The following is a 12,944-nucleotide window of genomic DNA, read 5'->3' as shown; positions in this document are numbered from 1 at the left end:
CAAGTGAGACCATCCCTACAGATAGTTGTCTAGTCTCTACCTGAAGACTTCTGCTTGTGCACCACCAAGCAGGTAGTAAAAACAGGTGGCTCATTTTCAGTGATCTTCTGCACCTATCTTGGCTGTTCACAGTTGTCCTAGCTCAGGGATGAAGTGTGTGGCCCTCCAGATGTTGTTAGACACCAACTCCCATCAGCCCCAGCCAGCATGACCAGTCGTCAAGAATTCTGGGAGCTGGAGTCTAATAACATCTTGAGGGCCACCAATCCCTCAGTCCTGGCTGGTCCTGTGCCCCAGCTTTGATCTCCTTCTGCCCAAACCCCCTCTGCCCCGTTTTCACCCCAAGCAGCCAAAGGCAAGGACCTTTTGCTGCTCTTTACTCATCCTGAGATGTGTGTAAGAAAAGTCTCCATTCTAAATCCCCCAAAACAATGATGGCTCGTCTTCATTTGTCTCCTCCATACAGTGAACACCTGGCAGTGTTTTTGTTTTTGAGTCTCTCTGATGTACTTTTCTCTGCCCCACTCTCTTGACCTCCTCTCTCCAGGGATGAACAAGAAGGGTGTTGGTATAATGGAAACAAAATAGAGGGATAATGAAGGGAATGTTTGGCCTTGGGAAATGAGTTTTGAAGAGTAAAGGATTTCATCAAAAAGTGAAGGGGATGCAGGGAAAATTGTCATCATTGTTGCAATTTCAAAGCTTGGTGTTGACCTGATTTCAAAGGAACTCGTGTTAATGCTTTGCTTTCCTCTCCCCCACTCCCCTTTTCTCTCTTTCAGGTAAGTGACATTTTATTCTGCTCATCCCTACGGCAGAGTTCTGCGCAGGTTATCCATATTTTTTTTCTTAAAGTGGCAAAAATAAAAACTTAGAATGAAACATTTGCCGTGAGAAAGCAAAGCAAAGCAGAGAGGACGATCAGGAGGGAAGAGGTGGATCCACAAAGGATGGCTCAGGTAGGCATCACCTTAACAAGAGATTTCACTGTTGTTGTGGTTCCTTTGAGGAAGGACTTTTGAAGGAGATGTTCGTAGAACTGGTGGAAAGTTCCTTTCTTTACAGTTGGTGTTACTAGATTATTATTATTATTTAATAATTTGAGGAGGGGTTCAAGGAGAGGCGTTTGAAACGGATATCCCAGTTGTTTTGGATGCTCTGTACTGCAAAGCAGAGACAGAGCAGGTGGATGGGACGTGAGTGTTGAGTTGTTCTGTAGCTCCGATAGAGGGATGAATGACCATTGTTCAAGGCAGCTTTCACCAACTCAGTGCCTTGCAGACATTTTGAATGATGATTCCCATTGGCCCCCAGCCATCACAGTCATGCTGCCTGGGGATGATGGGAGTTGTAGTCCCCAAACATCAGGAGGACACCAAGTTTGCAAAGGCTGATCCCAGGTCTTTGTGATGTGCTTCTTGTTCAGCATTTTTGGAGGAATATATTTGCGCCCATGTTGTTAATGTTTGCTAATACACTGGATCTTTTCTTTCCATACCTCTAAGGACTTTTTGTAACTGTGCTCATTGGTGTGGGTGGGTGTGGGTGTTTTACCTGCTGAAATGGCAATGTAATGGCAATGATTTCCTTACAAGAGTTTATGAGCATCACACTCAAATGACCACAATAAATGAAAGCTGTTAACAGATTTTATGTAGCTGTTCGTGCAATAGTCACATTTATGAATGGCGAGAGTGGGTTGGTAAAAGTGGGTAACATTCCAGAATTCAAGAGAGCTTGAAAAGGTAATTTGGTGATGAGCGTTTTGGACCACGGCGATGGGTTCTTGTTCTGTTTTGCAACATGCTTGTTAGCTGCAGCAACTGCTGTTCACTATCACAATATTTGTTGTCACAAAAAGTTGTTCCTTTTCTATGCCATTGCACTGAAACAACAAGCTGTTGATATCCTTGCAAACTGTGTAGGATCTAAGAGGCAATAAATAATGCATTTCACCCATGCAACAGGGTATGTATAATGGCAGGAATTAACTGATGGCAGAATAAACAAGGAGCCAGTCCAGTGCTCCCGCTGGTGCACCTGCACTATGCTGACCAGCCTGCTACCCTGCTGCTAAAAAGCTAGTCTGGCTCCACCCGACTGGGTTAACTGACCCTGTTCAGTGCCACTGGGGTGGGGGGAGAATATAAGGTAAGGAAACATCAAGCAGGAACAGCATCAAGGGAAAGAGAATTTCAGTAAGATGTTCTGGCAAATAATAAAGAGCTAGGGAGTTTCAGGATTAGCCCGTGCACTTAGCATCCTTTTCAGTTTTGTCCAATTTGTGACCCTAAACTTCTGCTTAATGTTCCACTGTTGAAGCAGAAGGAAAGTTCCTTAGCACACTGGTTAATTATCCTATCTCACTACCTTCTGCTATGTTTATTCAGTTCTATCTCCACCAAAAACCTGGGCCATTGCTAACAGGCAGCTTTAATTCTGCAGCTGAACATGGTTTAACTTCTCACACAATGGAAGGGAAGTCAAATAACAACTGAGGTGGGCAAACCCTCATGCAACGAGGATGTCTCATTTGCAATCTGGTCCCCTCTCTGTCGATCACGCCCCCCACCACCAATTGTCATAAAATAAATTGTCATTCTGGTAATCGCTGGTGGGCAAGTGGAATGAAGCCCAGGGATGGATTTTTCCAGACTTTGGTGCCAGGTGTGGCATTGACTGGGGACGAACGAGGTCTGTCATTTTTATTTGAAATCCAAAAGAGAGCCTGTGGCAGGGGCCCTCAAGACATCAAGTTTATACACAGCCATTCTGCTGACCATTACAACCAAAAACAAACAAGCATTTTAATTCTCCATGGATGCAGATGGGGCTGGAGTGTTTGCTTGTTGAGAAAAGAGACCAGGCCCTTACTTCCAGATTTTCATTCTGTTTGTTTTCAAATAAATAAAATGATAAGGACTGGAGATTTGCAGGGAACTGCTGTTGCTCGGGTGTTGCTTGAAGTATTATTGGAAGGTTTTATGGATTGTAGTGATACGTCTAATTTTCTATTCTTCGCTACCTAGTGAGAAATGTTCTAAAAGGTTCTAAAAGGTGGGAAATGATGGGTTTGCATCCAGCTAACAATCCAACTAACAATCACTTACAGCAGACCCATTAGAATGAATGTAACTAAGTTCAAGCCCATGAACTCTGATGCATCTGCTCTGAGTGGGATGAGCATTTGATGCAGCCTTAAACGGATGAAGTAAATAAATAAATAAACCCAACTGGGATAGTGGAACGGCCTCTTTATGTCTGGGCAATGGGGCTGTTGAGTGGGGGCAGTGAGTACTTAATTCCATGCCCTTAAAGCATTGTCCAAAAAAGGGGGGGAAATGCATTGCTGAAAAGAGGAGATATAGATGGTGCAGGTTTATATAAAAGATGCATGTGCTCAATTGTAGGCACAGGTGCAAATTTAGAAACACAACACCTCTCAATACCAATTTGCTGCTTGGCCAGGTTCAAGATTATTGTGTTAATTCACAAAGCTCCAAACAGCTTGGACCCAAAGTCCCTCAAGGACCACCTGATCCCTAATACTCTACCTCGATCACCTTGATCCTCTGATGGGGTACATCTGCTGGTTCCCCACACCCTGCAGGTTCAGGTGCTCTTCATTAGGGACTGAGGCTTTCACTTGAGTGACCTGTGAAACTTCCTGCTTGTAGAGATTTGGCAGGAACCAAACCTGACAACTTTCAAGCACCTCTTTAAAATGGTGCCTTTTAGACAGGCCTTTACAATATGAGTTTTCTTTCTCTTTAACCAACCAGTATCTAATGCAGTTTTTTTACGTTTCTATTTGTGTTTTACAGATATTTATTGATTGATTTCACTGTAGCTTTGTTGCCAGCCACCTTGATATATGTTTTGAACATTAAAATCAGAAGTATTCAGATGGGGGCGGGGGATGAGACCTCTTGCCATAGGGCAATAGGCGGTGACCTGTGCCTGGCACAGTCTGCTATGGCTGGGCAACTTCAGGGTCCCTCTTCCTTTCATCCCATTTTATCTTTAAGCCAGACTTGGACTGGGCAGCCCTTCAAATGGGTGACTTCTTCCACTAGAGGAGTGTACTCTGTAAAGTAGGACATTCAACCACCCTTGTTGTTGAGACGCCTGAGATGTTTTCATATAAACCACATTGATATGTTGCTATATGAAGTAGAATGAAAATGACAATGGTGGTGGTGATGGCAGTGTCACTTGACTGTAACTCCTATAATCGCTGACCATTGGCATCCTGGTTGGACTGATGGAGTCCTACAATATATTAAGAGCAATGGGATCCCCATCTCGCTAGGGCTGGGTGATATATCGATATACCATCCAAAACCAGTTTGAAGTCCATATTGAGACCGGTTTCATAATATATGACCTGGCAATATATTGTGAATCATGTGTGTGTGTGTGCACGCACTCATGCACTATGCAAAAAGCAGGATGTGAGGAATACAATGAAGCCAGCCAATGCCTCTACATAGCTCCATCTTTATTTCAGACATTGTGATATATTGGTAGATTGTGATGTTTAAGTGGTGATATGTTGCAATGTTGAAAACCAAAAATTGCCCAGCCCTACATCTCACCACTGAGGGATGTTGTACAAAAAGCAAAGTGTGTTCCCTAAATTTAGCTCCAGAATGCATGACACCAGGGAAGTAAGGTTGATTTTGACCGATTTTGCATGGGTTAGGGGCATCCCAGACTGGGAAATATGCAGTTTCATACAGGTTATGGCTGGCTTCGTTTGGCTTTCTTGACTGAACATCCCCTTGACACTTCCGTTCCCCAGAATGCTCCTAGAATTTTTCCATTTCCTAAAAGACATGCATCTTTGCCACCTTTTCAGCCTGTGGCCTCTTGCCTCAGTGCTTCTGGACAGCCTGGATAGCTCAGTTGGTTAAAGCATGGTGCTGATAATGCCAAGGTTGCAGGTTTGATCCCAGTATGGTACAGCTACCTAGGAGCTGGGCTGGTTGATCCTCATGGTCCCTCCCTACTCTACAATTCTCTGATTCTAGGATTCTAAGTGTTTGCAGTCACAGTGACAGACTCCTCTGGCAAAACTTTTCCCTTTTCCTCCTTCTGGTCAAAATCCTCCCTGCATCCTGAGCTGAATCTCGCTTGGCAAAGGCTCTCACTTAGGCAGGTGTTGTGTTTGCAGTATGTAAAGAAATCAGAGTCAAAACCATCACCCCAGAGGGGGCCAGCTGAGCCGCATCGCAAGACGAAAGAACGGCACGTATTTGTGGCAAATATTTAGACAGTCCCGAGGCTCTGTTGAAATGAAGTGTCAGCTGTTAATAGCAGATACCATTGGGGAGAAGCCGTGCTACAAGATGTTGCTGCCATGTACTGATTAGAGAGGGGAGAGTGACGTTCTGAACTGCCCCCATGGGGGAGGGGGGCTTCCTGCAAATACATGCTTGAGAGGAGGGACTGTGTGCGTGTGTGATTTTCAGAATCTCGCTCTTTCCCCTTAGGAACATCACATACACTTAACTGGATCTAGCTTTGGAGACTTTGCCCATCACATCCTTTTTGATAGGGACAGAGGAGAAATTTGATTCTGTTCCCATTTAAAGGCCAGGCTATATAATCTGCAGCTCCCCAACAATATGTGAACCAAGCCACAGCCATTCTAAAAACCATACTTCTCTGAAAATTTCCGTTCAGTCCTCCAGCCACGTAACATGCGCAGAAATGCATGCAATTTATATTTTTTATTATTATAATTTATCAAAATTTATATACTGCTTGATTACAACAAATCCTCTAAGCGGTTTACAAGTAATTTGAATGAACAATAATAACAAGTAGTTGGAGCATTTGAAAGAACAATTAAAATCAGCATCAATGTGGCTGGTTTGCCTAAATAAGCATGTTTTAACCAGACACTGGAAAGATGGCAGCGAAAGTGATAGCCTGATATCAATAGGCAGGGAGTTCCAATGTGCAGGTGCTGCCACACTAAGAGACACGTTCACTGCAAGTTTGGACAGGTTTTGTGTGGTGACTGTAACAGTGCCATTTCCAGTTATCAAAGCGGTTGAGTGGGCATGTATGGGGTAAGGCAATCCAACAAGAAAACTGGTAATAATTCATATATTCAGGAAATTAAGATATAATTATGCATTATATTAGGGGAAGATGCTTTTCAAAAATGTGTAGATTAGTCAGAACTGCATACATTTTTAAAAAAAAGTACACTAGTCGAAACTGTGTGTTGGGAAATACAGTTCCTAGATGGCATGATTTGCCTGAGCCAAATCTAACCATAACTGGAGAAATGAGATACAAGTTTCTGGTGAAGTGTTAGGTTCCTGTTTGTGTGCTGTAAGGGGCAGGGGAGATACAATACCTGGATGACAGATCTCTGCAAGGAAACACAAGGTCTCCAAATCAGATTATCCTAACAAAGGAGGAGCTTCCAATTAGCTCAACAGGCAGTCCTGTTTGCTGTGGAAGGGGAGATGACTGGTTTAGTTTGGGTCAATGACGAATCCTTTGCAAACGAAGACTTTAATCTTCCATTTGGTGTTCACTCAGTTGGAAACCTTTATGTTTCCTAAGCCCTCTGTGTTGTGCTTTGCTATAAAATATATATATACACACACATACAAAGAGAGGCATTTTTTCAGAAACAGCAATTCACCTAAACCATGTGCTGTGGTCTAACAGCTAGGGTGCTGCAAGAAATAAGTAACCAAAGGATCACTGTAGTCCCTTTTCAGTATTTGTTGATTGATTATTGCATTTCCATCTGGTCTTTCCTCCAGGGAGCTCAAGGTGGTGGATGTGGCTCTCTTCCTCCCCATTACATCCTCACAACAATTTTGTAAGGTAGATCAGGCTGAGAACCTGGAACCAGCCCAAGGTCACCCATGAGCTCCATGGGCAACTGGGGATGTTGAATCCTGGTCTCCAAATGAAGTAGGACTTTTCCCAGTCCTGCCCCTAGTGTTGCAAGTCTTCTCTGCTCCACACATTGGAATGCCTGAAGGCAGAGCTGGCTGTTCCTCTACCAGGGAGCTCCATTTCCTAGAGATCACCCTTCCCAAGGCCATAAAGCAAGGGATGGGACTCTTACCTTTTTTACACTAAGGCTGCACTCCAGCCATGCAAATGCCAAAACTTTCTGTATATCCACATCCCCAGACCTCTCCAGCCTTCATCCAGGAAAGGGAGAAGCATTTGCACAGTTCAAGGACAAATCCCAGCAAACAAAAACATTTGAGGAGGGTGCAGATCAGGGCAAGAGATGGGTGTGGTCTCAGGAAGAGGTGTCCCAAGGACAAAACGGAGGACTGTGTTTGATCCCCTCCTAGGAGAGAGGTTCCTCGCCACACCTGTCATAGAGGCTGCACCATGCAATTGAGAAGCCTGAAATTTTGAGGGTGGATGCGATGTTCGGGATGGGGTTACCAGTTCGGCCCTGCTCCTAACTCATATAATAATAATAAATAATAATAATAAATAACAATTATTTATTTATACCCCGCCCATCTGGCTGGGTTTCCCCAGCCACTCTGGGTGGCTTTCAACCAAATATTTAAATACAATAGTCCATCAAACATTAAAAAGCTTCCCTAAACAGGGCTGCCTTCAGATGTCTTCTAAAAGTCTGGTAGTTGTTTTTCTCTTTGACATCTGGTGGGAGGGTGTTCCACAGGGTGGGTGCCACTACCAAGAAGGCCCTATCTATATCTATATCCATATCTCTACAGTGGTACCTCAGGTTAAGTACTTAATTTGTTCCGGAGGTCCGTACTTAACCTGAAACTGTTCTTAACCTGAAGCACCACTTTAGCTAATGGGGCCTTCTGCTGCCGCCACGCCGCCGGAGCACGATTTCTGTTCTCATCCTGAAGCAAAGTTCTTAACCTGAAGCACTATTTCTGGGTTAGCAGAGTCTGTAACCTGGAGCATATGTAACCTGAGGTACCACTGTATATCTATATCTAATTGTAAGGCTGTCATCTCACAGCTCTCATTGGAGGATCAGCAGTGCCTCATCCTAACCCTGATTTTGCAAGGTGTTATGGTGAGGGAGAAGAGTAAATGAGAAAGCAGTTTTTAAAATGACAAATAGTTTGAAGGAGCCGTGAAGAGATGGGAGGGTTGGGTGAAGTATAAAGGGAAGGGTTGGGGTTGGCAACAGGGGTGGGGTATAGTATTTGTTAGGTCAGGAAACATTTGCAGAGGTGACACAGTAAACATCAATTATTTACTGGTTGAAACAACACCAGGGGTTCTAGGGGGGAGAGGGTAGGTGAGGTTGGCTAGCAGCGTGAGCAGGAGGGGCAGCAGCCCCTGGTATTTATACATTTGCTTTGTGGTGTCCATATTTTAAAAACAGAGGCTGCAAAGGAAAAGGAAAAGGCTCCGAATTCCAAAGCAACACCATCCTGAATGCTGCAAAATGTTGTGCAAGCATTTGAGCTTTTTAGAACCCATTAAAATCACCATTTAAAACAGCAGTCATCAAGAGTGCGAACACAGCACAAAACAAGGTGTCCTATCAAAGGGAGAGGCTAACACAGCTTCAGCAGCATTCATTTAGCAGAGGAAGGCAAAAGAACAATCCTTGCAGAGCTAAAAACAAAACAACACAAAAGGCATTATTCTCAGACCAAAGTGAAAGGCAGAGGCTAGAAATTCTAAAATAATTTTTTTAAGCGTGAGAAAAAACAACAACAAAGTGGGTCTCTGTCTGGTGTTGAAAAGACATAGCTCTCTACCCTGGCTTTTGAAGCCTGGGATGTATACTGTCTAGGATCCACCAGTTTCTGTAAATTGTTTTAATCTGGTTTTAACAGTGACTTTTAACATTATGTTTTAATTGTTGTAAGCCCAGCCTGATTGGAGAGCAGGCTGTGGCTGCCAAGAGTGGCTGGGGCAACCCAGTCAGATGGGTGGCATATAAGTAATAGAATTGTTGTTGTTGTCAGTAGTAGTATGTGTCAGACAATCCACTCTGAAGAGGGCATTCCATAACTGGGGGGCCACCACTGAAAAGTCCCATTTGTATGACTAGCACTTCATGTGCCTAACTTACCTAAAGTATGCCTGCCTTTGCATGATTCAGGTCTCTCACCTTGACTCTCATCAGCCTTCAATCTCCCCTGAAATTTTGATGCTGAAGAATGACTATCTCTTCCTCGGAGGAGGTTGCCCGTTGCCTCTCTGTTGCTACTCAGGGTTTAACACCTTCCGTCCAGGATGCACACTCCCATGAGCAATTCACACAAAAACACAGCAGCAGGTTGCCAGCAGGTTCTTCTCAGTTTTAGACACCCCAGAGGTGGTTGATTCCCACTCCAAGTGTGAAGGTTTGGAGGAGGCTGGAGCTCTCATTTCTGCCTTGTATTGATGATGTCATTGCTGCGTGCCAATGCCTAGAGGCAAGAGTACCTACAGAGGTGTTCCTGGGAGCACTTTCCATTATCCTTCATGCTTCACAGTGTGAGCAAGACTCCTAGGAATGTGTATGCAAGGTCTGAGCAATATCAAGTGATACCCCACTATTTCTCCCCCCAAAAGCACAGGGTGGCAACAAATGTTTGCTGCATCATCTAGGATCGCTGGGGGTCATGGGAACTGTAGCATCTCTGGGCTACTGGGAGCCATGGAAAGATTACATCCCAGAAAAACTGGGAGTCATGGGAAAGGTGGCATCCCTGGAACATGGGGGATACGGGTTTAAAATGCAGATGGAGGGAAAGCTGGAAGAAAGCTGACAGAAAAACTCCTTTGCATAACACATTTCAGAATAAAGACCATTAATGTTCTTTTTTACGAAATAAAAAATAAATAAAAGTGATATAATGATCTTTCTGTAGGGGATTTTTTATTTTATTTTTTGTATTTAAAAAAACAGCACTTTATTCCTCCCTGGAGAATGTGCCCAAAGTAGAAATATAGGTTTTATTTTTACATTTCCTTCCCTAATTACCCTTGTCTTTGTTTCCTGGCCATTCCCGCCTACCTCTTTCTGCCCTCCTGTCAAGCCATCGCAATATATGATTATTGTAATTACATTATGGAGGCCAATAGCATTGTCCCAACCAAAAGCAGTAATCAGTGTAATTTAAAAGCATTTAATTCTCCAAAGTCGGTTTCTGACTTTGTCTCCTCAGGTAGTTAGACCCACCACCACTATGCATGAATGTTTCACATTTATCTTTATTCAAATGCATTCTGGGTTCCTTTCTTTCTGAAACCCACCTTCGGTTTTTTATCACAGCCTATTCAGAGGCTTGAAAAGGCATGTTCAGGTTTGGATTTCCCTGCTTAAGTTTGAACACTTATTTATCATTTTTCATCTCCTACCTTTTGTCCTATGAAATACCTTGTGATGCCCATAGGGTTGCCCAGTGTCTCTTATCCAGGAAGTAACTAGATTGAGATGTGCTTAGCTTCAGGAAGGTTCTTGCATCAAGTGCCTTCAGGCCTTACTTCAACTGTGCAACGTGCTGTGGATAGACTGTTGATGGGGCCAACACGGAACTCAGTTTATGCGGCCCTCAACAATTTGCCTCCAGGATGCTTCAAGGATTGCCCAATCCCTTATATCCCTGCCCAATCACTGAGGACTTCAAGGAAGTCACTGTTAGTGGCATGCAGATTTTGCCTGGGCTGGTGCAGGACATTGACAGATCAGTCCTCCCCACACAAACATACAGATCACTTCCATTTTGCTAATCTTCCCCCAACCCTTTTTGGTCTCCCCTTGCAATTCATTCATGGTTCTGCTTCAGAACAAATTAATTTCAAATTTTGCATTAGATGAAATCCAGCGACAGCCTGGAGATGGGAGGGAAAACCATCGGAGCTCATCTTATTGAAAGAGCTTCCTTTGAAACATCTCCACTTTTCCACCTGGGGAGAATCCCCCACATTCAATCCAGGTGAAATTGTCATGGCAACTCCAGCAGCTGCAGCCCATTTCCTCTCTACCTTACATCCTTCGACAGAGCTGTGTGTGGATCTCCACCAGCTTCTAGGTAGTTCTGATGTACACTGGCCATCAGCTCCACCAGCTTCTAGGTAGTTCTGATGTACACTGGCCATCAGCTCCACCAGCTTCTAGGTAGTTCTGATGTACACTGGCCAGGAAATGCAGTGACTCAGATTCCTTGGGGGAATACTTTTGCCACAGTTGAGCCTCAAATTCATTATCCAATAGCAGTCATATATACTTCTTCCAGCCCCACTTCCCCTTCCTCTTCATTCTTCACTCATAGCAGAGTTGAGTTGAGGTTCTTTTCTGTTATTACTTTTGCTTCCAACTCTCCTTTTCTGTTCACCTGTGCACCACAGCAGGCTGTGCCATTATAGCGTCACACACTGGGCAAATTCATATGCTAGCCTGCACATAATGCATGATAATAAGACCCAATGGAAATGAGCTGCACATTTTTCCCTTCCCACTGAGACCCTGCAAATGAGTTGTATCTGTGTTTCTAAACGATCTTTGTACTGTGACTGTGGATGCCAGCAAGCCCTGCTTAGCATTACCGCTTGGACGGGTGTGTTCCTGAAATGTTTAATTCTGCTTGAGCTTGCAGTAGACCCACCCGGGAGACACAGCCCTTTACATATGGATTTACTAGCTCCGACCTGCTTAAAATGCCAACCTCGCAAGGGGATCAACTCTTGTTTGCCTTTGTGAATGTTTTTGCTTTGGTTCGCCTTTGGGTTGGATCTCCATGCATTATGCCATGAAAGGCTATATGGACTATGCTCAGACTATGTACAGGAGAGGAAAAGCTGACCTCGGGGGTCAAGTGCCATGAAGGTTAAGTAGCCCTTTAGGGATGGAGATGCCTCTGAGCTAGGTAACTACTACTGTTGATGAGGAATCAGCTTCATCTTTCAGTTGCCAGATACGGCAAAGGGGAAGGAGGAAAGGTCAGAAGCGCCCCGGTTACACAAAGGTCTCATATCAAGGGCTCTGAGAGTGGGAGCCGCAGAAACAGGGATAGCTTGGAAGGCTTTGGGCATGTCAAACTGAAGCTGTTCTTTGATGAGTCCATAGCGTTGTACTGATGTGTACCCTTCCTAAGCAGCCAAATGGAGGCCTGAGTGTGTGTTACTGCAGGAATTCCTGAACATGAGAACTGAATGTGACCACTGCTACACACCTGATCAACAATGGAAGCCACTTTGGATTCTGATCATGAGGCTTCTGGAGTTGTAGTCGCAGGACCTCCAAGTCCTTGTGTGAGATGCCGGTGGGAAACCTGAAGGCATCTCAGAAGCATTACTGCCTCTAACCATGGACGTAAAGCAGTGCCATTACAGCTAGTATCTGCTGCCAACAGCCTTATCCACCAGCTTGGATGGCTGGAAAAGATAATTAGACAAATGCATGAGGGATAAGGCTATCAGTGGCTGCTAGCCATGATGGCAATGCTCTGCCTCCATGGTTGGAGGCAGTAGTACTTCTGAATACCACCGATAACTTCTGGAAACCAGTTGCTGGAAACCACAGGAGGAAAGAGTGCTCTTGTGCTCATGTCCCGCTTGTGGGGTTCCCATTGAGGCATCTGGTTGTCCACTGTGAAAACAGGATGCTGAGCTAGATGGGCCATTGGTCTGATCCAGCAAGCTCTACTTATATTCTTTTGTGTCTCTGGGATGAACTGGCCAAAAATGTACCCCCTTCTAAGATGGCAGTATTGCAGGCCATGAGGGGAAGACCTTGGATGTGGGGGCTGAATGAGACCCTCTGTGCCTTTCTATTTGACCTTTGCGGAGAAAAACTCCAAGCCGCACACCCTTCTTCCCAGATCTCAACAATCACTGATTTGGGTTTTGACACCCTCCTAAAGTGCTTTTGCCTGGTTGTTGTGTATCTTTGGACTCTGATAATGCCTCTTGCTTGCCTGAATGTCAAGTGGTGCAGGAAGAAACTAATCTGCTGCTAG

General features: G+C 44.4%; 1 protein-coding gene across 8 annotated transcripts in view; it reads left to right on the top strand.

Annotated features, from left to right (window-relative positions):
* LOC114585254 (protein CEPU-1) overlaps nucleotides 1-12,944 on the top strand; it is a 792,757-nt gene that overhangs the window by 270,968 nt on the left and 508,845 nt on the right. The window contains exon 1 of one of the 8 annotated variants that reach the window (XM_077919264.1): nucleotides 941-959. The exons of the other annotated variants lie outside the window; for them this stretch is intronic. The gene's annotated coding sequence lies outside the window, so the exon portion shown is untranslated. Of the gene's footprint in view, nucleotides 1-940; nucleotides 960-12,944 lie in introns of those variants that run through there. 8 annotated transcript variants of the gene reach the window in all.

The sequence above is a fragment of the Podarcis muralis genome, chromosome 15 (genome assembly GCF_964188315.1).
Source record: "Podarcis muralis chromosome 15, rPodMur119.hap1.1, whole genome shotgun sequence".
In the NCBI taxonomy this organism is placed as follows: domain Eukaryota; kingdom Metazoa; phylum Chordata; class Lepidosauria; order Squamata; family Lacertidae; genus Podarcis; species Podarcis muralis.
The sequence above is the reverse complement of the archived record's forward strand: the minus strand, read 5'-3'. Positions and strand labels throughout refer to the sequence as shown.